General features: G+C 46.6%; 1 long non-coding RNA gene and 1 other non-coding gene across 3 annotated transcripts; both read left to right on the top strand.

The window, feature by feature from the left end:
- Positions 1-4,623: 4,623 nt before the first annotated feature.
- On the top strand, positions 4,624-18,290 carry LOC123462975. 2 transcript variants are annotated; one of them, XR_006638607.1, is made up of 4 exons: positions 4,624-6,148; positions 8,498-8,621; positions 13,938-14,070; positions 18,143-18,290. It is a non-coding gene; the product is annotated as an uncharacterized LOC123462975 (long non-coding RNA). The 2 variants fall into 2 exon arrangements; XR_006638606.1 differs by having other exon boundaries at positions 4,624-6,999.
- On the top strand, positions 14,542-14,648 carry LOC123463072. The gene has a single exon (XR_006638684.1). It is a non-coding gene; the product is annotated as a U6 spliceosomal RNA (small nuclear RNA).
- Positions 18,291-23,795: the final 5,505 nt, after the last annotated feature.

Genomic DNA, 23,795 nt, shown 5'->3' with positions numbered 1-23,795 from the left:
AGAGTTGAACATGAGTCATTAGACTTTGTAGGCAAGTGCCTTAACTGCTAAGCCATCTCTCCAGCCCTTGCTTAATTTAAAAAAAAAAAATATTTATTTATTTTATTTGAGAGAAAGAGATAGAGAGGTAATGGTTGCACCAGGGCCTTTGGCCTCTGCGAACAAACACCAGACACATGTGCCACTTTGTGCATCCGCCTTCCATGGGTCCTGGGGAATCGAACTGGATCCTTTGGCTTTGCAGGTAAATGCCTTAACTGCTAAGCTATCTCTATAGCCCTCTTGGCTGGTTTTTTTTTTTTTTTTCCTTTCACATTGCCTCAAGGATGGCACACTCTATTGCTGGAGCAGTGTTCAAAGTCTAGCTGCAACCAATGTCCATGTGCCTCTTATCCTGCTTCTCCAGGTGCCAGCCAGAGAGGCCCACCAGTCCTCCCCAAGGAGATGGCCTAAGAAGGTGCCAGGGTGGGAGTAGAAAGAGCATGAGGTTTTCTGTGGCAACTACCACCAACATGAGGACCAAAGCAGGATCGCTGGGTCTTTAGCCATTCTTCTTGGGATTGGCAGAGTGACAGAGGCAGATATGATGTCATGAAAGACGAGGGCATGAAAGGAGCAAGTGAAGGTGAAAGGCAGGTTGCTTCTTCCACCTTTAAAGAGAAAGAGCTAGAAATGTGAAAATGAGCCTGTTTGGACCATTCTCGTTTTATTTAGCTAATATATGGCAAGTCTTTTTCTGGACCAAGTGTGATGAGCAGTTTTGGCAGCAGTACCTCCCTGAACCTCACAGAGCTTCCCAAGGCAGCCTGCATGGTCAAGACTGTGCCTGTCATGTCAAAAGACATGAAGCCACTTGCCCAGGTGGGGGGTAGAGCTAGCCTTAGTCCCCCTGTCCCTTTGCTGTCTGGAGCCTTACCTTAGTTACTGTCCTTATCAGAACTCCCAGCAGTCATCAGTGGAAGAAGAAGGGTTGCCGAGGTAGAGCCCCGGGGGAGAACATGAGATTTGGAGGTGAGCTGAGACACAGTTAGAAAAGAGCAGCGAACTTTGAAAACCTCAAGTAGGAGATATGAGACCATTAAAAGCCAGAGATGAGGGGCATGAGAGATAGCTCAGTGAGTAAAACACTTTTCCAGTAAGTGTGAGGCCCTGAGCTTGGATCCCCAGAACTCACACAAAGTTGGGCCAGTCACGCAGGCAAGATGGGAGGGAAGACAGAGAATCCCTGGAAGCTCCCGGGCACCTAGCCTGGCATGTGCAACTGAGGACAGTAAAGGAACCCTGCCTCAAACAGTGTGGAAGGGAGGGACTGGCACCGGAGGTTATCCTCTGACCTCCACAGACATGGCGTGGGCTCTGTGGCATGTGTGCGCCCGTACTCCCACATGAATTAAAAAAGAAAAACCAGGTAAGAGAAGAACTTGAATACTGAAAAAGTGCCAGGCATGGTGGTACATGCCTTTAATCCCAGCACTCGGGAGGCAGAGGTAGGAGGATCACCATGAGTTCGAGGCCACCCTGAGACTACATAGTGAGTTCCAGGTCAGCCTGAGCTAGAGTGAAAGCATACCTCGAAAAAAAAAAAAAAGTCTCTACTCTCTATCTCCCTGTGCCTCTTTCTCTCTCTCAAATTAAAAGTAAAATATATTTTAGAAAAAAGAAAAAAGAAGTCTCTGAATCTTCCTCAAGCTACAAAGCAATGAAATAACATCAGGAAGGCCAACAGTAGACAAGTGGTGGTCTGTGTCCCAAGATGGCTGGAAAGGACCTGCTGGTTGGGCCGGTAGAGGTTATCCTGGGATAGCACGCTTGCAGCAACCTGCCCACCCCAGCCTGCGAGGCTTAGCACTGGGCCAGCGACCTCGCCTGTCCTTAAGCCATTGCTGGGCAGTGCCGAATAAATATTTGCTGATGTGAAGTAAACATCTGAAATGAGAAATTCGATCAAAGTCAGGCATGGAGGCACACACCTATAATCCCAGAGGTACAGGCAGGAGGATCAAGAGTTCAGGGTCATCCTCAGCTACATAGTAAGTTCCAGGCCAGCCCTGGGCTATATGAGATTCTGTCTCAAAAGCAAAAGAAATTAGATCTAAGAAGAAAACTACCAGTGCTAAGCTGATAACCATGGAAGGCAAGCCAGGGGTCTCATCCTTTGGCCAGCGGGAAGGGTGGGTTATTCAGAATTGATGTCCACCTAGTGGTCACAACTAGGGGACCAACCCCTGCTATGAACACAGCTCTTGCATGGTGTGCAAGAGGTTTGGGGTTGTCACAAACTGAAAGTCTTGAGATTTGAGGACCCCTGGGCTTACCCAGTTGTGGTTGAGTTTGTTCCCATCACCAGGGGTTCTTGCTTTTCACAGAGGAGCAGATGGACTCAGGACCTGCTCCGAGAGCTGGCAGAAATATCCCCTTCCCCCCACTCCAGCATTCCTTTCACATCGTGTTCAGTTTCCCTACGTCATGACCAAGTTGACTATGTAACTCTTTTACAATCCATCATTCCAAATACTCTGGAATCAAATTGGGCAAAATCAATCCTCTTACGGGTTTTTGCAATAAGAATGCTTTCCACTGACTTATTGGGAGGGTCCTGTGCGTTACCTCTGATCACCAGGCCTCATTTTCCCATTCTGTAAAATGAAACAGTTGAACTAGATTATCCCTGAGTTCCGTTCCAGCTATAGCATCACACCCTCAGACGCCTTGAAGCCCAGGACAGTACTGAGCAGGGAGGCCCCAGACTCTGCATCATGTCCACATCTTGGAGCATGGAGGGACCATCAAGATGACTACAGCAACAGGAAGAGGAACTTGACAGAAGCAGGTTGAGAAGATCACCCACTGATGGTAACATGTCCTGGCAGGTAGGTTGGTGTGGGTGAGGGGTAGGGTGGGACTGTCTCTCATAAGACTCCTGAGTCATGTTTCCTTGCAGGATTGGATGCCTCTAGGCGGTTGGTCCATTCACAGGTGACCTATTTTTCCATACTCTCTGCTGCCAGGACTTCCAGAGGGTCTCTGCTCCCACCCTGAAAATGCCTGCCTGTATTTCATTGTCATTCATTCTCTTTTTGTTTTTAATAGTTTATTTATTTGAGTGAGGGTGGAGGGAGGCATGCCAGGGTCTCTTGGGGAGCACATCAAGCTTTACACAGGTGGTAGGGAATAAAACCCTGGGCCGGCAGGCTTTGCAAGCAAGTGCCTCAGACCACTAAGCCATCTCTCCAGTCCCTCATTGTCATTGTTTCTGATCTTACCTTCCTGTATTCTCCTAGTGCTCTGTCCAGGTGACATGGCTCTTATGTCATTCAGCCAGGAATAGTGAACCATTGGGGAAAGATAGAAGGACTCACTAATGAGAGTTCACTAATGAGAACTAAAAAAAAAGGAAAAAAATAAACTATTCCAGGGCTAGAGAGATAGCTCAGTGGTTAAAGGTACTTGCTTGCAAAGTCTGACAGCCTGGGGTTTGATTCTCCAGTACCCATATAAAGCCAGATGGAGAAAGTTGTGCATGTGTCTGGAATTCATTTGCAGTGGCAGGAGGCCCTGGTGTACCTATTTTCTCTCTCTTTCTCTCTCTCTCTCTCTCTCTCTCTCTCTCTCTCTCTCTCTCTCTCCTTCCATCTCTTCTTTCCTCTCTCCCCTCCCAATTAAATGAATGAATATTTTTTAAATGAAATACAGATGGCCAATAGTTAAAAAAAAAAAAAAGAAACTATTCCAGCCTCACCATGAAGTATACACCCATCATAAAAAGCAATTTTAAAAGGCCAAAAGGAGATATTAGCCTATCAAAAAGCCACAGAGAAAACAATATTTGCATGGATTAGCAGTTAAAGGTGCTTGCTGGCAAAGCTTGCTGGCCTTGGTTCAATTCCCCAGCAACCATGTAAAGCTAGATACAAAAAGGGATAGAAGCATTTGGTATTAATTTTGCAACATCAAGAGACCTTGCTGCACCCTCTCCACACATACATATGCAAATAAATAAAATAATTTTTTTTATCATTTTGAATTTTTTTAATTTATTTGCAAGCAGAGAGAGACAGAGAGAATGGGCACGCCGGGCATCCAGCTGTTGCATACAAACTCCAGATGCTTGTGCCACTTTGTGCATCTGGCTTTACAGAATCGAATCTGGGTCCTTAAGCTTTGCAGACAAGTGCCTTAACAACTGAGCCATCTTTCCAGCCCTAAGTAAAATACATTTTTTAATGGAATATTTAACCAGTGTCTGAATGGGGAGTCTATTTAAGCTAAAACAAAACAAACAAACAAAATTAACCAGAATGACATCAAGAAGGCCAAGGCCAACCAGTTTGACTACACTGCAACTTCATGTTTCCAAGGACAAATAATATCACAAGCAAAAAGCAGAATGGGAAAACCCTTTGTATATCCACAACAAGTAGTAGATAGTGGGCTGGGAAGATGGCTCAGTGGTTAAAAGCACTTACTTACACAGCCTGCCAGCCTGTGCCCAATACCCACATCAAGCCCAACACACAAAGCGGCTCATTCATCTGGAGTTTGTTTTCAGTGGCAAGAGGCTCTGGCATGCCTATTCTCCCTTCCTCTCTCTCTCAAATAAATATAATAAAAATATGTATAGAAAGAAATTACCCAAAACTTCAACAGTAAAATAAAGCTGATAATTTGCAGGTCATGTCAACAGAACATAAAGAATAACTGACTTAAGCACACTTTTGGACAGAAGGGAGGTGACTCAATGGTAGATTATTTGCCTAGCATGCATGAGGCCCTGGGTTTGAACCCCAACACCATCAGAAAAGAAAAGAACATTCAATGTCACTAATAGCCAAAGATCAGAAATACAGCTTTTCACCAAAAACTTAGGAAGAGAGGAGTTTAAGGCCATCCAGTGTTGATGAAGGTGGTGAGAACAGTCCTCATCACTGCTGTGAGAATGCAAATCTGTGCATTCTGGAAGTAACAGAGGAATCAAAAAGAGAAGAAAATGACAAGTTTTGAGAGAAGGAACATGGCCTGTATTTTTCTGCAACATCTGTTGAGTACCTACTTTCTGTCAGATGTGGTGGTAGGTTTTAAAACATGAAGATGACTAAGGTATGATCCCTGCTTGTGGGCCGATAGTAAAATGGCGTGTAGACAGTAGAAGGCTAGAACTATCTTGGCACATGGGACCAGGCTTGCTGTGGACACTGCAAATGTGAAGCTTTCTGGGAGCTGTTGAGTGAGGAGGTGTAGCTTTGGTCTAAGTAAAGACAGCAAGGCCTGGATTACAGGGACAAGAAGATAGAGAGAAGTGACCAAACCCAGAGAATAGAGCTAGGAGAACCTGCCCGCTGACCTGCTACTGGGTTAAAGAGAGTCAAGGTGCCCTTCCCATTACTATTGGTGGTGGGAAGACACCCAAAAGAAAGAACAGGCATGGGGGCTTGGGAATGACTGTTGAGCTCAGTTTGGACAAGCTAATTCAAAGGTGGGCATCTTTGTCAAGGTGGTCTGCAAGAAGCTAGGTAAAGGGTCTGGGTCTCAACTGGAGATTTGAGTTGGGACTGATGGCAGCTGGAGCCCTCGACTTGGGTAATCTGGCCCTAGCAAGAACATGCCAGCTGAGAAGAGGGGTCTAAGAACAAGAGCCTCACCGCAGGTAAATGGTGAGCAAAGCAAAATGGAAGCTCTGGAGCCTGTGTTGGTATGGAAACCCATCAACACGAATCATATCCAAAAGAGCATAGTCATGGGTAAGAGGACAGAGTGCCCACCAGAAGTAGGAGGGAGCCACTAGGTCCTCAGTCAGAAGTTTCCTGTAGCAGCAAGCAGCTAAGAAAAGAATGATCTGGGGCAGGAGACAAGTTCTAGGCTGGTGCTGGATGGAAATTAGACAGGACAGACATGCATGGAGAGATCTGCAGGCCTCTCACCTGAAGTCCTGGTACAGGACAAAGAGGCAAGCTCAAAGGACCGGTGATCATGAAGGAAAGTTTTCCTGCCTGCTGGTACTCACAGAAGTGTGGGTGTCTACCAGCAGAGTGGACAGAGAACTGGGGATGTGCTTCTAGGATAAAGGGCCGAACTCAAAGGAAGCAGGCCTGAGAGCAACTGGGACTGACTAGAGACAGGCCCGGCATGGATCCTGCCCAGGAGACTGCAGGTGAGCCACAGGAGACAAGAGCACAGGGTCCCAGAAGTCAGCAAGGAGCTTCTGGAAGGATGAGGGGCCACAGGTACAGCACCTGCACAGAGCTCAGGGGGAGGCCAGGGCACAGCTGGGCCACAGCTTTGGAGACCTTTGCCACTCGGGGGACAGCGCTCCAGTCCGGCTCAGAGAACCGGAGGGGCTGCAGGGCCAGGAAGCCACCCTCCCTCTAGGGCCACCCAGGGACAGGGGAAGGCGGGCCCAGCCAGACTTGCAGAGTGGGGACAGGCAGCAGAGGGGCCCCAGAGCAGTGGGATTAAGTGTCGAGGTGAAAGGATTAGGCGTGTTGATGGAAGGAGCAGAATTCAGTCATGTTCCCCCATGAGAACTTGATCCCCGCGGTTGCAGTTGCGTTCGTTCTCCGGCGCCTCCTCCTCCCCGCGGGTCCTGACTGCAGCTCTAATTAGCTGTGGCTCTGTCCTGCCTGGTGGCCAGGTCGGGTCTTATGCATTCTTTCTGCCTTTGGGCACCTAGCAACAAGGCAGCCAGCGAGGTAGGGGCAGAATCATTATTTTCTGCCTGAACTCTGATGTCTGGAATGGAGACTTAAATATTTTCTTTTTGCCAAAAATACATCTGTGGTAATTAACAAATAAGGAAGCAGAAGTCATGGTTAAACTGTGTGGATCTCAGGGAATCCTCCCTGGCTTCAGTGTATGCCCAGCTCCTCATAGTTCCAAAGGGTGATAGCTATTGTCCTGTTTGGTCATCACAGCCCCAAGCACCTGCCTGAAGTAAGGTGACCGGCCAACCTTAGCCCTGTTTCACATGGAAGGAAGCTGAGACTCAGAGAAGTAAGGACAAGGGTGAGAAATGACAGGGATAGAGTCTGGGTCAGTCTCGAAGCTTATGCAGAGGGGTTTAGTAGTGGGGTTACTGCTGATCTCTCCTAGACAGACTGCAACAAATTCTGTTTTTTCATACTTGACCAGCAGTCAAAGCTAAGAGGGCAACAACCTCCAGTTTGCACCATCAAAAGTCCTGTCCACAGTCAGGGGGTTCTGGGTAAGAGGGAGACCCCATAACTACTAGACCAGTGGGCTTGGAAAGAAATGGATCAAACCCTTGTGGTGGGGCTGGAGGGATGGCTTAGCCATTAAGGAGTTTGCCTGTGAAACCTGTGGGCCCGGGTTTGATTCCCCAGTACCCACAAAAGCCAGGTGTAGAAGGTGGTACATGTATCTGGAGTTTGTTTGCAGTGGCTAGAGGCCCTGGTGTGCCCATTCATTCTTTTCCCCCCTCAATTTTTTTTGTTCAGTTTTATTTATTTACTTGAGAGTGACAGAGAGAGAATGGGCACACCAGGGCTTCCAGCCACTGCAAATGAACTCCAGATGTGTGTGCCCTCTTGTGCATCTGGCTAAAGTGGGTTCTGGGGAATCGAGCCTCAAACTGGAGTCCTTAGGCTTCACAGGCAACCGCTTAACTGCTAAGCCGTCTCCAGTCCTCAAATAAATTTTTTAAAATTTCAAAAAAAAAACCCTTGTGGTGGATGGAAACCAGGACTTCCCAGTGAGTCCCATTGAGAGAGGGTCTGGGGCTGGAGAGATGGCTTAGCAGTTAGGACACATGCCTGTGAAGCCTAAGCACCTAAGTTCAATTCCCTAGAACCCATGTACACCAGATACGCTTGGTGGTGCATGCGTCTAGAGTTATTTGCAGTTGCTGGCGGCCCTGATGCACCCATCCTCCCCCCAATGAGTAAATAAAAATTTTAAAAAGAGAGGGTCTGGCCCAGGTGTCTTGAGTATAACCCTCAAGTGCATGTCAGGGATGCCCCTGGGGTGAACTGTGAGAGACACAAGAGAATGGTTAAGAGGTGGCCAAAGTATCAGGAACTGGGGCCCAGTCAGTGGTCACCTGAATGCCAGGTTGAAGGGCTGAGGAAAGACATGACTAGAAGTCCCAGCATGGGCCACTGCCTTCAGAGTGACAGGGACAGAGAAAGTGAGCTGAGTGTGTTGGAAGGAAGGGTGTGCAGAGGGCCATGGCCAGAGCTGTGAGTTCCAGAGTTACACATTTGAGGAGCCCATCAAGGTGTAGGCCAGTGACAGAGAAGGAAGGGCCTGAGAATTGGCTACCAACAACTAGGAGAGGGGGTTTCCATAGCAACCAAGGTAGTGAAGGGTTCCAAGGAGAAAGTAATCAACACTGTCAAATGTGGCAGTGAATTCCAATCAGATCAAGACAGAAATTTTCCCTTTGGATTTCAGGATTAGCTGATTTACAGTGGCCTTAATAAGAGCATGGGGTGGGGGGTATAGGTGCATAAACTGGAATAATGTCAGCATGCTCTCTCACTAGGAGTCCTTTAAGGAATCTAGAAGGAAGACTTTGAGGTGTAAAGGACAGGACAGGAAGCTTGAGCAAGTTCACGAGCAGATAATGACTCCCAGATGTGGCAAGAGTCCATTCTTTGGTGGCAAAGGTTTGTACCTTCCCGTACTCTAATTTAGCACCCACCGTGTGCCTGGCACTATGCCCAGCACTGTGGAGCCTCTGGGGAGTGAGGTAAAATACCCAGAACCCCTGTGCCAGCCGGACTTGGTGACAGTGACAGCATCAGATAGTCACACTCATCGAGGTGTAATGTCCCACACATGGGTGCTGTGCAGGAGACTGGAACACCGGCGGGCGAAGGCAAGGGCCCTGCCCTGCTCTCGGGAGGTGTCATGAGGAGCGATGCTCCAAGTTGTAAAGAGGAAGACATTGCCTGGGGAAAACACTGGGCCTATGGGACAGCCTGGACCGAAGGCTTGCCTGGGGAAGGGTGCGAGGGGAGATGGGGTAAGGGGGAGGGAACAGAGTACAGGATTCTTAATCTTGAGGCAAGAGCAGTGCTGACATACAGATATTCTGGGCTGTGGATCCTGAGTAATTGAGCAATTAGGGATGGAGACAATTAGTTGAAATGAGCTCCCAGAGGGGCTAGGATCAAGTGTAAAGGAAGAGAAATTAGTTTGGGGCAATACTACGTATTTGACCAAATGGTGCAAAATTCAATTATTTACCTTTTAGCGAGCAACATGATCTCCATGTTGCCAGGGAGCTTCTGCCTGACTGGTGTCCCACCACCACGACTAAGTCACACCACTTTTATCCTGCCGCAGGCCTGGGGCAGTATCCCAGTATACTGTTTCTCAGCACCCAGCAATAGGACAATGAGATCTGGGTACCAAATCAGTATGTCCTGTCTTAAAATGGAGTATGAAAAGTCAATATTCAAACTTGCTTTGACCAAAATGTTTGACAATTCTCCAGAAGTTGCAATGATAGAATTAAAAAAAAAACAATTGATGCATTTTAGGTCTTGGGTGGCAAGGGTCTTAGCAGGTAAGTGGGGAGAAATTAGAGAGGCCTACCTAGCTCATCCTCTGTGTTCACACTAACTTCACATCCCCCTACAAGGCTCCAGTGTCCCTTACATTCCCTGTAGGAGAGAATGGAAGCCAGAGGAGGAGAAACTGCATTATGCCAGCATTACCCCGGTGGCAGAAGATGACTGTAGACCTCCTTTCATCCAGACTGAGCTGGAGAGAGGGGATGCAGGCCAAAAGCCTGAGTGAAAGGTTCGGGAGGGAGGCAAGTCTGCAATGGCTATGAAAGTGCCCTGTCAAAGTCCCATCTGACTGGGCTGATGCATTTGCATCCAAAACCTCTGCTATTGTTTCATATGGTTTTGTCATTACCAATACAAAACATACTTTGATATATAATGTGTGGCAGAGCCGGTTGGATCTTTTTCCAAGTGGATATCCAATTTAAGCCCTCCCACGACCACCATCTTTTCTCCCAAATCCCTCTGTCTTGCCTCTGCATGCTGTGGATCTGTTTGTACGTTTGGGGCCCAGTACCACATTTTAATGAGCCAAGCTTTATAATGTGTCTTAATGCCTGATAAGGTCAGTACCCTTGCCTGCCCTCTATTCTTTTATGAAATTATCTTGGCTATATTGCCAGTTTCTTTTTATGTATTATAATCAGCTTGTCAAAGTTCCATGGGAGGGGGGAACCCTCAAGTGAGACCGCATTAGAGGGAAAAATAACATCTTTGAGATGTCATCCGCTTTCCCCATCTGTGAATGTGATGCCCGCCTCCTTGTCAGAGTGTGAGACAGGTAACCACTCTGGTCATATGGGTTTTTCACATTTCTTAATGAGCAAACTCTGGAGTACCTTAGTAGTTTCACTGCTTTTGTGAATGGAAAAACTTGCCCAGGGTTTCATTTCACTTTCCAACTTTTAATCAGTTTACTAATCACTATGCCTCGTTCACAGACACACACTGAGTAAATGTGCTGTGTCCCTGGACACACAAAAGAGAACACAGCACACATGTAAATCAGAGCTAATTGGCTGGAAATGAATTCAAATTTCTGAATTAAATTTTAATTATACAAGTAACACATGAATATACATGAATACATTTTCTTTTAATAAAGTCAGAGTGTTCAAGCTAAGAACGTCTCCCTCACCCACCGTCTCCACCTGCGCCCTAGCCCTCAGCCCCTCGGTAGACAGGAGCTGGGCTTAGGCCTTCTGTGGGCCCGTCGTGTTTTTCCTTAAAACATGTCTGTCCTCGTGTTGTTTCTTTCTGTTTGCGGAGGAGAGGTGGTGCACACCCTGGGGGTGCAGCTCCCTAGCACTGTGCCCTGTGGGACTCGCCTCACGCAGCCATCTGCATGTTTGCTCCAGCACTTCTCTCAGTTGGCCACTGATGGCTGGAAGCACTTAATACCACAATTTATTTACTTGTTGCCTATTGATTGGCTATTACAACACTTCCAGTGTTTTCCGTTAAGATACCTTTAAAAGCCTATTGGTATTATATTCCCTTTTCGCTCGCGTACAATGTCTTCTGGAACTGTTGGGTCACAGGAGAAGCACACATTAAAGTCTGACAGAAGCAGCTAAAATGTTCTCTAAAGTGCCTTTCTATTCATCCTCCTGCCAGAACATCTCCAAGCTTTACGTTTTCATCAATTGAGTGAATGAAAAATAGAAACTTCTGTTAGTGCACGTACGTCTCCCTGCACCATCAGGGCTGAAATCTTTGTGTTCAGAGTCCATGCCTATTTTCTCCTCGGAATTGCTTCTCTTCTCTGTGTCCTTTACCTCTCTCTACCTCTTTCCTCTTTCTTCCTCCCTCCCTCCTTCTTTCCCTCTGTCTCTCTTTCACAGGGTCTTTAGCCCAGCCTCAAAATCCTTATATAGCTGAAGATGACCTTGAATTTCTGATCCTCTTACCATCACCTCCCCAGTGCTGGGATTACAGGTGTGAGCCACTATGCCTGTTTACACAGTGCTGGGGATCAAACTCAACCTTCATGCGGGCTAGGCAAGCACTCTACTAACTAGCTACATTCCCCAACCTCCAGCCCCCCATTTCTGCCCCCTACACACAAGATCTCACTACATAGTCCAGGCTGGTTTCAAACTTGAGATACTCCTGCCTCAGCCTCCCAAGTGCCTGGATTGCAGATAAGTACCACCATGTCCCACATTCCTTTTTTTATTTTTAGGGTTTTTTTGTTTTGTTTTGTTTTGTTTTTTGAGATAGGGTCTCACTCTAGCTCAGGATGACCTGGATTTCACTCTAGTCTCAGGGTGGCCCTGAACTCTGCCTCCCAAGTACTGGGATTAAAGGTATGAGCCACCACGCCCATTTTTTAAAGTGTTTTGTCTTTTGTTGATTTTGAAAAATGCATATATTTATGTGAGAGAAAAAGAATATGAGTATGCCAAGACATTTTGCTGCTGCAAAGGGACTCTAGATGCATGTACCACTTTGTGCATCTGTTTTAACATGGGTACTAGGAAATTGAACCCAGGCCATCAGACTTTGCAAACAAACACCTTTAATGACTGAGTCATCTCGCCAGCCCTGTCTTTTAGCTTTTTATGCTTTTTGCATACTAATGCTTTATTGTAGGTAACAAATATTTTTCTACATTGTGATTTTTGTCATTTAGTGGAATGGTTTCTTTTGTCTTAGAGAAATTTTAAATTTTGGTATAGTCATTGCTGACCTTTTCTACACTTTTTGGGGCAATCTTAAAGCAGCCTTTTCTACATCAATGTTACAATATTTTTTTCTGGTTTCTTTTTGTTTGGTTGGTGTTTGTTTGTTTGTTTGTTCAAGGTATGGTCTTAATCTAGCTCAGGCTAACCTAGAATTCACTATGTAGGCTCAGAGTAGCCTCAAACTCACAGTTATCCTCCTACCTCTGCCTCCCAAGTGCTGGGATTAAAGGGGTGCACCACCACATCTGGCTTTGGTTGTTTCTTTTTTTTTTTCTTTTGTGTTTTTTGTAGGGTCTCACACAAGCCCAGGCTGACCTGGAATTCACTATGTAGTCTCAGGGTAGCCTCAAATTCTCAGTGATCCTCCTACCTCTGCTTCCCAAGTGCTGGGATTAAAGGCATGCACCACCATGCCAGGCAGGTTTCTTTTTGTTTAGTATTTATTTTTATTTGTTTATTTGAGAGAAAGAAGCAGAGAGAGAGGAAGAGAATGGGTGCACCAGGGCCTCCAGCCACTGGAAATGAGCTCCAGATTCATGTACCATCTTGTGCATCTGGCTTACATAGATCTGGAGGAATCAAACCTGGGTCCTTTGGCTTTGCAGAGAAGTGCCTTAACTGCCAAGCCATCTCGCCAGCCCAGGTTTCTTTTTATTAAATATTTATACTTTACACATATATTTAAGCCTTTATATCATAAAAAAATAAATTTCAGGGGCTAGAGAGATGGCTCAGTGGTTAAGATGTTTGCCACAAAGCCTAAGGACCAGAGTTCAATTCCCCAGTACCTACATAAAGCCAGATGCACAGGGTGACACATGCGTCTGGAGTTTGTTTGCAGTGGCTACAGGCGCAGGTGTGTGCATTCTCTCCCTCTCTCTCTCTCTCTCTCTCTCTCTCTCTCTCTCTCTCTCTCTGTCTCTTACTTAAACAAATTTTAAAACACACACACACACACACACATATTTCATATGCATGGTCTTACAATCTAACATTACTCCACCTCCCCTAAAGGATGGCTGATTGTTCCTATGCTGTTAATGGAATACAGGTCATTTTTCTCAGCAATATAAAATAAATTGCTACACTAAACCCCATTGCAGGTCTGTGAAAGACTGCCTGATCCATTGATCTGTTTGTGTGCTCTTGAACTTGGATATGTGCTTTGCTAACTGACAAAAGAGATCTCACCTTTGTTGTTTTTACAAAATCGCTGTAGTCATTCTTGCATGGTAGTCCTACTTAATGAATTTTAAAATTAATCTGTTCTGCTGGAAATTTTGGTGGGGTTACATTGAGCTTGGGGATAAGTCAGAGGGATAAGCTGGCATGTTGGTCGTACCATCTCCCTACCAATGCACATGGTGTAGTCACATTGTGCCTTTCAAGGAAGTTTGCTCCTTCCCTCTGATAAAGTCTTGTCTATTTCTTAACAAATTTAGTCCTCAGCCCTTTCCAAGGTTTGCCAGGAACTGTGGATGGGTCCCCTCTGCTCGTGTTTGTTTGGCCCTTGTTTTCCATTGTCCATCTGAACCTTTTTACTAATCACCAAGCTCGTTCTGCAAACACACACAGAATAAACGCTCTTCCTCCCTGGGCACAAGCACACAGCAGGGCCAAACACACAGAGCCAGCATAATTAGCTGAAAACAAATTAGAATCTTTTCAAATTATACTTTAATTAAACAAGCAGAGCATGAATACATTCTCTCTTTTAAAGGTGGAGTGACGTGAATACAGCTGCAGTCTCCTCTGCCACCTGAGATCCTGGTCACCCCCCACCCTACCCTGCCGGAGGCTGAGGTCGCTGCCTTGATGTCCCAGCTTTGTTTCCTGAGGACCACAGCATTGATGTAGGTGTTGTGAACAAATGTTCCCATATCATAGGTGCTTTCCACTTCATCTTGTTTGTTTACTCTCCACCCTTGGTGCTTCTAACCTTACCCATGTCATTCTCCTTCATGTGTGCTCCCTGCTTCCTCTTCCAAACACCCATAGGCTCTTAGTTAGATCTCCTTAGGTGGGAAGAGCACAACAGAGAACATGCAGGTGCATGCTGTTCCTGAAAGTTTCTCCAGGGCAGTACTTAGAGGGATCTCATCCTAGGCCATCCACTGTTTTGTTGTTATTGCTGTCTTTCCTTCTTTCTGTTATATGAAATGGGGGTATAATGTAGCCCAGGCTGACCTTGAACTTACTATGTAGCTGAGGATGGCCTTGAACTCCTGATCCTCCTACCAGCTGTCAAGTATTGGGATTACAGGTATAAACCACCAGACCAGGCCAAATTTAAAATCTAATCTTACTTTATAAAGGCTGTCCAAATGCTCAATTCGGCAGCATATATACTAAAATTGGAAGGATACAGAGAAGATTAGCATGGCCCCTGCACAAGGATGACACACAAATTCATGAAGCGTTCCATATTAAAAAAATAAATAAAGGCCCTCCAACTGCTGAAATTACAATAATTTTTCCGCATTATTTCTGAAACTTCTGCTTTTGTTCTTTATTTATAGCTATTTTCAAGTTTTCACATACAACTGCCCCAAAGCTTATTTCTAGTGTGATATTGGTATTTAATTTCAGTAAATTTCAAAGTGGATAATTAAGTTTTCCAGTGTAACAGCCATTTCCACAATGATGTTATTGTGCTCCCTTTGTCCCTGCTAGACCCCAGAGATGGTCCCCATCAGGGCTCTTGCTGTCCCTGACCCCTGGCTCCTGTAGGGCTGTAGTAACTGCAAACACAAGTTCTGCTCTGGACCTAGCCTCTGGCAGGTGTGTCATGCCCATCCTCATGTATTCGTCCTTTTCCATTTTAGAACCAGCCAGTCAAGTTTTAGAAGAATTTTTGCTGGGATTTTAATTGGGATTTCACTGAATTTAGGGATATATCTGAGGAAAACTGCTACCAGTGCACCCTACTCAGTCCCTGTCATTTCATGCTTTTCCAAATCTCGCCTTTTTATTTATTTATTTATTTATTTTTAAGATAGCATCTCCTGGAATCCAGGCTAACCTTGAACACCATGTAGCCAAGGGTAACCTTGAACTTCCAATCCTCCTACCTCCATCTCCCAAATGCTGGGATTGATTTCAGGCCTATGCCATTGACAAACCCATGGCCTTATGCATATGAGGCTGTGTTCTACTAACTGAACCCCAGCCCAAGTCTTTCCTATTTCTTGATAGATTATTCCTAGCTACTTTAAAGGTTCTGCTATCAACCCCGTCAGCTCTTACTTGCTTGGCCCTTGTTTTCCATCGTCCATGTCAACCTGTTTACTAACCCCGAGCCTGAGCTCACTCTGCAGACACACAAACAGCAAACGCACTTCCTCCCAGGGCCAAACACACAGAGCCGGCATCATAATTGGGTGAAAACAAATTAGAATCTTTTTAAACTATACTTTAATTAAACAAGCAGAGCATGAATGCATTCTCCCTGTTAGAGGTGGAGTGACGTGAATGTAGCTGCAGTCTCCTCTGCCACCATCAGAAGACCTGACTTCTTCCCCGCCCAGTTTCATGTCTCCTGCCAGGAAAGGGTGGGGTCCCCACAGGTATTTCAAATGAGTCCTGCAATTGATAGTTCATGGAGCAATGTTCTTCACTCTCTCATATCTTTTTATTTTATTTTATTTATTTGTAAGCAGAGAGAGATAGGAGAGAGTCAGACAGACAGAATGGGTACACCAGGGCCTCTAGCCACTGCAAACAAACTCCAGATGCATGTGTCCATTGTGCATCTGGCTTACGTGGGTCCTGAGGAATTAAACCTGGGTCCTTTGGCTTTGCAGGCAAATACCTTAACCACTAAGCCATCTCTCCAGCCCTCACTCTCATTTCTTTATGCCATGGCCCTGCTGATGCCTAAAGGCTCTTGCCCTTTAGCCTGTCATAGTATTTAGGCACTCAGTGCCTCCCACGCCCCATCTCCAGGCTCCACGAATGTTTAGTTGCTTGCCTGTCTCTCCCTTGTCAGGGCAGCACCCAAGGATAACCTTGTCCACACCTCCTCGACATATATCTCCGGACAGTGATGAGGAAGTGGGATGCCCCAATGCCCACTCCATGCGGGCTCAGTTTTAACAGATTGTCCCACAGAGCCCTCCACGATTCTATGCCATTTACAGCATCCAGCCACATGCCAAATATTTGCCAATGTGATGTTTTTAAATGTGTATTTCCTATTTGCTAGTGAGGTGTATCCTCATCTCTGAGTTGTCTGTCTGTTTCTGCTTGTTTTAGACACTGACAGTCTTTAGCTCACTGGCACGTAGAATGTCCCTACTGTCATCTGAATAGAGGTCTCTTGTCCTTATGGACAGATATTTTCTCCCAGCCTCTCTGTTGCTTTTGACTCTTTGCAGATCCTTCTGTTAGACAGAAGTTACCAATTTTGTTATAATCAGATTTATCAATCTCCTTTATTCTTTTTTTATTGCATATCATGTTTAGTCCTTCCTGACTCCCAAGGTTTCAATAGATTCTATTCTTTTGTAATGATTTTGCAGTCTTTGTGCTTGGTTCTTGAATGCATCTGGAATATGTTTCTGTGATTGGATTGAGACAGCATGTAACCTTTCTCAAACAGACAGCCAATTACCACATCACAATGGATGCACAAGTCCCTCCATTCTCTGCTGGTCTGAGTGACGCTCCCTCGCTCCCTCACACACTGTGGCCCCATGCCTAGGTGGCTCTGAGGCCCCTGTTTTTTTTCATCCATCCATTTGTTCCTGTCAGTACCAGACTATTTTATTTGCCATAGCTTTTTGCCACCTTTTGATATCTGTTAAGTAAAATGCCATGTCTCATCGTATCTCCCTTTTAGCTATCTTAGCTCACTCCTCCACATGAATTTTAAAACCTGCTTGTCAAATTCTGTGAATTCAAGGATTAATTTGGGGGAAAATGACATCAATACAATACTGTGCCGTTTACTCTATGAATTCGGAGGTGCTCTGCATTTATGCCACCCATCTCTCGTGCCCTTCACTCCTGCGGCATGCCCATCTCCTAATGAGTTTATTTCTCTAGTTTCTGGTATTGTTGTGAATGGGTTTTCTCTACACCCCTTTTTGTTTTGCTTTTGTTTGCTACATTTCTTTTTAATCTACTTTCTAATCACTGTGCTTCATTCATGGACACACACAAAGTAAACCTTCGTCCCGCCTGGACGCAAACGTGTGAGCAGGGCCAAACACACAGAGCTGGCATAATTGGCCGAAAATGAATGGGAATTTTTTCAAATTAAAGTTTAATGATACAAGCAAAACATGAATACATTCTTCTTTTTAAAAAACAGAACACTGCAGCTGAAGCTGGAGTCCCTGCTGGCCACCTGCTGCCACCCCATTTCCTTCTTCCCAGAGGTAGCATCTGTAAGGGGCACAGTGTGTGCTTTTCTAGATCTTTCTAAAAACTTTTGAATGTGTGCATGTGCGCGCACACACACACACACACACAACACAGACCTCATTGAGACTGAGTTTTTGTGTTGAGTGAATGTGGCCGTGGTTACAGAAAGGACACCAGTACTGCCCTGCATCAGCATGGCAGTGAGGGGGGAACCAGGACTGCCAAGGCCACAGAGGGAAAGCAGGAACTGTGGTAGACACACAGTAGAAAAACAGGGCAACTAGATTTCCTGTAAGTCAAAAGATAGCCATCACAGTATTGTAAAACAGTGCTGTGGGATGTGGAAGGGAGTCCCTTCCAAGGGACCCAGCGCCAAGTCTGTCTCATGGGGTATCAGTGGATGGTGTGAGCTAGAAAGAAGGTACAGCTTGCTGTTTTGAGAACTGCCATGATCCACTTTCAGGGTGGGACTTGGACAGCTTCAGGGGCACCCTCCCCTGCCTAATTAGATGTACACCTGTCAGGTTGCTTCACTGTTCCCCTTAACTTTCTGCCTAGGTGCTGCTGGGTGCAAACATGGTGCTTGGAGCTCTGACAGCCATCAGGAGGGGAAGGAGACTCGGACCACTGTGCTGACTCATAACTGAGATCCTGGGACCTCTGACTTCTGGACCGTTCACACTGAAAATGAATAAATGTTGTTGTTGTTAACGACTCTTGGGAGATGTGATGTTCTAGCAAAAGCAGGACATGCACAACACACACACACACACACGAAAGACACCAGAGTGGTGGTGGATAGACACTTGTTAGTGCAAGGTGCCACTCACTGTTTTATCCAACAGTTCTTCATTGTGAAACGGGGAGAGCAGAGTGCCAGCCATGGGGCATCATGGGGTCCAAGGAGACAATGCCCAAGAATGTTGATTCTGGGGCTGGCACCTGACAATTGCTCCATAGCATCAGGTAAGAGCTCCAGAAGTCTGGGCTGAGTCCGCGTGCACCCTATGGCCAGTCAGTGATGGTCAATAAAGGTCAGTTCCATGATAGATGGTGAATTCCATTCAAAATCAAAAGGTTGGAGTGTAGAGTGATTTCCCAAGAGGCTTACTCTTATTAGTAAAAAAGGGCTGTGTCCAGTCGACCATCCCTCTGGCTGCCTCAAGAAAGGGCATGAAGGTGGCCCACAGCCTGAAGGAGGGCAGAACACACAGAGGCATAGCTTCCCAGGTGGTACAAAGTGGTGCGGGCCTGAACCAAGCAGTGTGGGTGGAGACGAGCTGGAGCCTAGGCAGTCCTAGGCCCAGAACTCACTGCACAGGAGAGAGTGCCAGGTTGAGGATGGCCCAGAAATCCCACCACCAGGATAAGCTGTTTCATTATTCAAGTTCACCCTTCCACTACCACCTGCCCTGCTCAGCTCAGGAGGACAAACTTCACCACTTCCAGGGAAACAAAGGAAGTCCAAACTGGACCTGTCCTATAGAGATCTTAATCCTCTTTCAGTTTCTTTCCACCACACCTGCTTCTCTCCATGGCTGGTCTGTGTTCTGGGAGCGCCAGTTTTACTCTGGTCCAAGAACATGCACCTAGCTGGGTCATCACCGCCCAGTCACTGCCATCCCCTGACCCAAGGCATCCCTGACCAAGGCTGCCCTCACCCACTTGCCACACCCTCCCGATCACTACTGTGCCAGAGGGACATGCAGGTCCCCTCGCCAAGCACCTTCCTCCACAGGGCCCCTCAGCCTCACCAGGCCATGATGGGAGCTTTTGGCAACAGTCCTGTTGCAGGGTACCTCAAAATTTAAGGGAAGAGCTAGTATCTAGTAACACCTCCACATGATTTCCCTTCCTCCCACTAGCTGATCAGACTCTTATTCCCATTTTGGCAGAAAGACGGTATCTGTGTTCTTCCTTTGGAAGTATTCATGGTCTCAGTTTCAAGTTCTGAGTCCCTCTGATTCCTCCTTATAACAGCCAAGCTGCTGTCATCAAGCATGCCCATCTCTGCTGAAGGGTTCCAGGAGCTCTGGAGCTACTGTGTTCACTGTGCTCATGCCACTGAACCCATACCCACCCCCAGAGCTCCCACTGAATTGAGAGTGAAGATGTCCATGTCGCTTCCTACGCACACTGTATGTATATACCCCTTCTCTCATTGAGGAGAGGAGGGTAGGGACTGGAGACATGGCTCAGCCATTAAGGCACTTGGCTACAAAGCCTGAGGACCCTTGTTCAATCCCCCAGGACCCACATGAAGCCAGATTGCACAAGGTTGCACATGCATCTGGTGTTTGCAGTGGCCAGAGGCCCTGGTGTGCCCATTCTTTTTCTCTATCTTCCTCATTCTCTGTCTCTCTCAAATAACTAAAGTATCTTTTTCAGAATAAGAGGGCTGGAGAGATAGCTTAGCAGTTAAGGCACTTGCCTGCAAAGCCTAAGGACCCAGGTTCAACTCTCCAGATCCCATGTTAGCCAGATGCATAAAGGTGAGGCACGTGTAAGGTCGCACGTGCCCACTGGGTGGCACAAGCATCTGGAGTTTGATTGAAGTGGCTGAGGCCCTGGCACACCAGTTTCTCTCTCTCTCTCTCCCTCTCTCTCTAAGAAATAGAGGAGGGTAGCTCTCAGAGATCTTGGCTGGCCATAGTGGCCTTGACCAACACAATGTCCTAGAAGGGACATTCTGGGGGTTGTGAGACAAGGTCTAAGAAACATTGCAACTTTGTCTTGGAACCCACTTCTCACAACCCAGCTGCATTTTGGGTTGCACTTTGAGAAGTCCATTCATGGTGCATCCCCACGTAGGCATTCTCAGCTGGTGGCCAACCCCCTTCCCTACAGCTGACCCGACCAAAGCCTTCCTGATCACTGTCTCTGAGCCTTCAGAGAGTCCAGCCCCAGCCGTCATCAGACTGCAGCTGCTTTTACGCACGAGCCACCCAGCTGAGCCCCGCCAACCCCCAGAACACGAGACATAATACATTATGTTCTTGTGCCACTAAAGCTTGGGGTAGTTTGTTATATAAATTTTTCCCCATAATTTTTTTAATCAATTCCAATGGTGTTCATACCTCCCCATAGTCCAAGATCTTTTAACTGAGCCATAATAGAAAAAGAAAAAAAATCCTCCCAAACCCATAATGGTACAGAATAAACATTCACACTGCAGAAGATGATACTGGGCATAGCAAAGAATATTCAATCAATACAAGATTTCAAACAACCAGGGAAGACATCAGACACTATAGCTTCAAGTCCAGTAACTCTAGTCAGTGATAAATCTTATGTCTAATGATTCTAAACAGCAACAAGTCTCTGGCATTCCAATTCTGCCCTTCAAGCTAGGCTACTTGCAGTCCTGGAAAACCATCTGGGGATGGCAGCTCTCCTTGGCCTCCATCTCATGGTCCCGGCATCTCCACTGGGTCCCCACTGCAACCCATGGTTCATCCTCATGGCTCCATTGGGTCTCCATGCAGGCATCCAGCAAACTTGCTTCACACTGCCCATGGCTATTTCTAAAACATAAGACCGTGTTGTAAACTAAATGACCCTCTCTCCTACATTTCTTATACTCCACAATACCAGGTAGGGTGCCCTGTTATATAAAAGTTTTAAAATGGGAAAGGAAAAGAGGGTAGCCATCAAATAATATATAAGATAGTATCCTACCACACAACACCTAAGTGGGCCATTTAATACAGTACAATAAGTGCTGCAGTAGAACACTGATACGGCACAGAACGTTCCAGAAGGGGTGACCACTGGTCTGACTGAAAATGAGAGGCATGAGGGCTGGGGAGATGGCTGAGTGGGTAAGAGTGCTTGCTCCACAAGCATGAAGACCTGGGTTCAACCCTTATCACACACATAAGACATTAGGCATGACCAGGCTTGCCTGTAATCCCGGTGCCGGTGGGGAGGTAGGGACAGAAGGATCACTGGTGCTCCTAGATCAGCCCATCTAACAAAAACATGGCACAAGCCCCAGGTTTAGTGAGAGACCTTATCTATGTAAAGGAAGGAAGGTGGCAGAGTGATTGAGGAAGACACATCTTTCTCTGCATGGGTACACACGGTGTTCAGCCACTATCTTGCAGCCAGTGGGCACTGGTGAAAGATTTTACATCACAGCAATGGGTTCAGAACTAGGGCTTGGGAATACTGTACGGCAAAGGCTAAAACCACATTTGGAAGTGACAGCCTCTTGGAAGGGAGATCAATTTCGTGAATAAAGTCAGCAATGTATCGTTGACTGTTGAGGTTAAAGGGTGGGGCCAATTCCCTGTGTGTCAGGGGTCCCTTGGGGAATAATGATGAGTGTTTGGGCCAGGGCACGGTGTGAGAGCTGGTTTGAGGAAGACACCAGTGGACCCAGTCTGAGAGAGGCAGAGCTGAGGACAGGGACACAGCCAGGTGGGTTCGCGGAGGGACCAACTCAGAGACAGAGGTCAACAGGAAGGAAACTCAGGAATGAGGGAGCTGGCCGGGGTAGGAGGCTGGGAGAGTGTCTAGGGCACAACTGGATGGAGTTAGAGACACTTCAGGAGCTGATGGAGGTGTGGGTAGGCGACATAGGAGAAAGAGAAGAAGGGCCTGAGAGATGTGACAAACAACTAGGAGAGGGGGGTTGTCATGGTAACCAAGGTAGTGAAGGGTTTCAAGGAGAAAGTAATCAACATAGCTATATACCCCCGGAATCTGAGAAAGAAAAAAAAAAGAAGAAGAAGCAAACAAAGTCCTTTGAATTTAGCAATCAAGGGGCTATTGTGGCCAGAACTGTTTTGAGGAGCGAAGGGCTAGAAAGCTAGCTTACCAGAGGTGATAGAGTGAATGAGTGGAGGAGAAGAGTCAGGGGAAGAGGGGAAGAGTCAGGTGGCAGCAAGAAAAATCTGAGCGATCAAGAGTTTCTGAACACAAGAGACACCTTAGAATTGGACAGGGCACCAGCAGAGATGGACAGGATGACAAGAAGAAAGATCTGGAAGTGAGTTGGCCTCCATCCTGTGAACCCGAATTGGACAGAAGCAAGTGGGTGCAGTTGCAGATGGCCAATGTCTTGTAGGAGATGGCCAATGTCTTGTAGGAGGAAGAAAAGCAGAGAGAGAAACCCTGTGGGGCACCTTAACCCCTGAAAAAGCGGGCGCCGTGGCTGCCTGCGCCATCAAAGTCTGTGTTGTGGCTGAGATCAAGAAAAAGGCAGCGGGCGTGTTGAACCGAGTAGGGGCCGGTTGGTGTGCCTGTCAGAGCCTCCACTGGCCCTGCAGAGATGTGCCCGTGTCTTACTTCAGCTTTGCCATGCCCCAAGTGGCCCACCTGAACACAAGGCCCCTTGCCCAGTAGCTTCTAGTTGAGTTTGACCAGTGGAGGACCCAGCAAGAGATTGCCATGAAGTTGGAGAGTAAGGTCACCTGGCTGTGGGTGGCACTGGTCGCCTTTATACAGTTGGGCACCATTCTTTTATCAAATATTTTTATTTATTTTTTTGCCAGGCGGTGGTGGCGCACGCCTTTAATCCCAGCACTTGGAAGGCAGAGGTAGGAGGATGGCCGAGAGTTCGAGGCCACCCTGAGACTACGTTGTGAATTCCAGGTCAGCTTGGGCTAGAGCAAGACCTTACCTCAAAAAAAGAATTAAAAAAAAAAAAAAACAACTTTTATTTATTTATTTATTTATTTGAGAGAGAAAGAGAGAGAATGGGTGTGTTAGGGCCTCTGACCACTGCAAATGAAGTCCAAATACATATGCCACCTTGTACATCTGGCTTGGGTCCTGGGCAATCAAACCTGGGTCCTTTGGCTTTGCAGGCAAGTGCCTTAACTGCTAAGCCATCTCTCCAGTCCTGGGGTGCCTTTCTTAAAGCCTGGACCTTTCTGTCCAGGTTCTGAAAGGCTGTGCTTTCCTCTCATAGCTTCAGGCTTAGAAGTGTAATGGCTTCCACCATCTTAGGTAAATTATCATTTTTAGAACCTCTGACACCGCCCTGTTCTGAGAAGAGTCAGTCCTTTCATTAAGAGAATCGTTTGATAGCCAGGTGTGGTGGCACATGCCTTTAATCTCAGCACTTGGGAGGCAGAGGTAGAAGGACTCACTGTGAGTTCAAGGCCACCCTAAGACTACATTACGAATTCCAAGTCAGCCTGAGCTAGAGCAAGACCCTATCTCAAAATATCGAAATAAAATGAATGAATGAATAACTCAACTC

The sequence above is a fragment of the Jaculus jaculus genome, chromosome 8 (assembly GCF_020740685.1).
Source record: "Jaculus jaculus isolate mJacJac1 chromosome 8, mJacJac1.mat.Y.cur, whole genome shotgun sequence".
In the NCBI taxonomy this organism is placed as follows: domain Eukaryota; kingdom Metazoa; phylum Chordata; class Mammalia; order Rodentia; family Dipodidae; genus Jaculus; species Jaculus jaculus.
The sequence above is the reverse complement of the archived record's forward strand: the minus strand, read 5'-3'. Positions and strand labels throughout refer to the sequence as shown.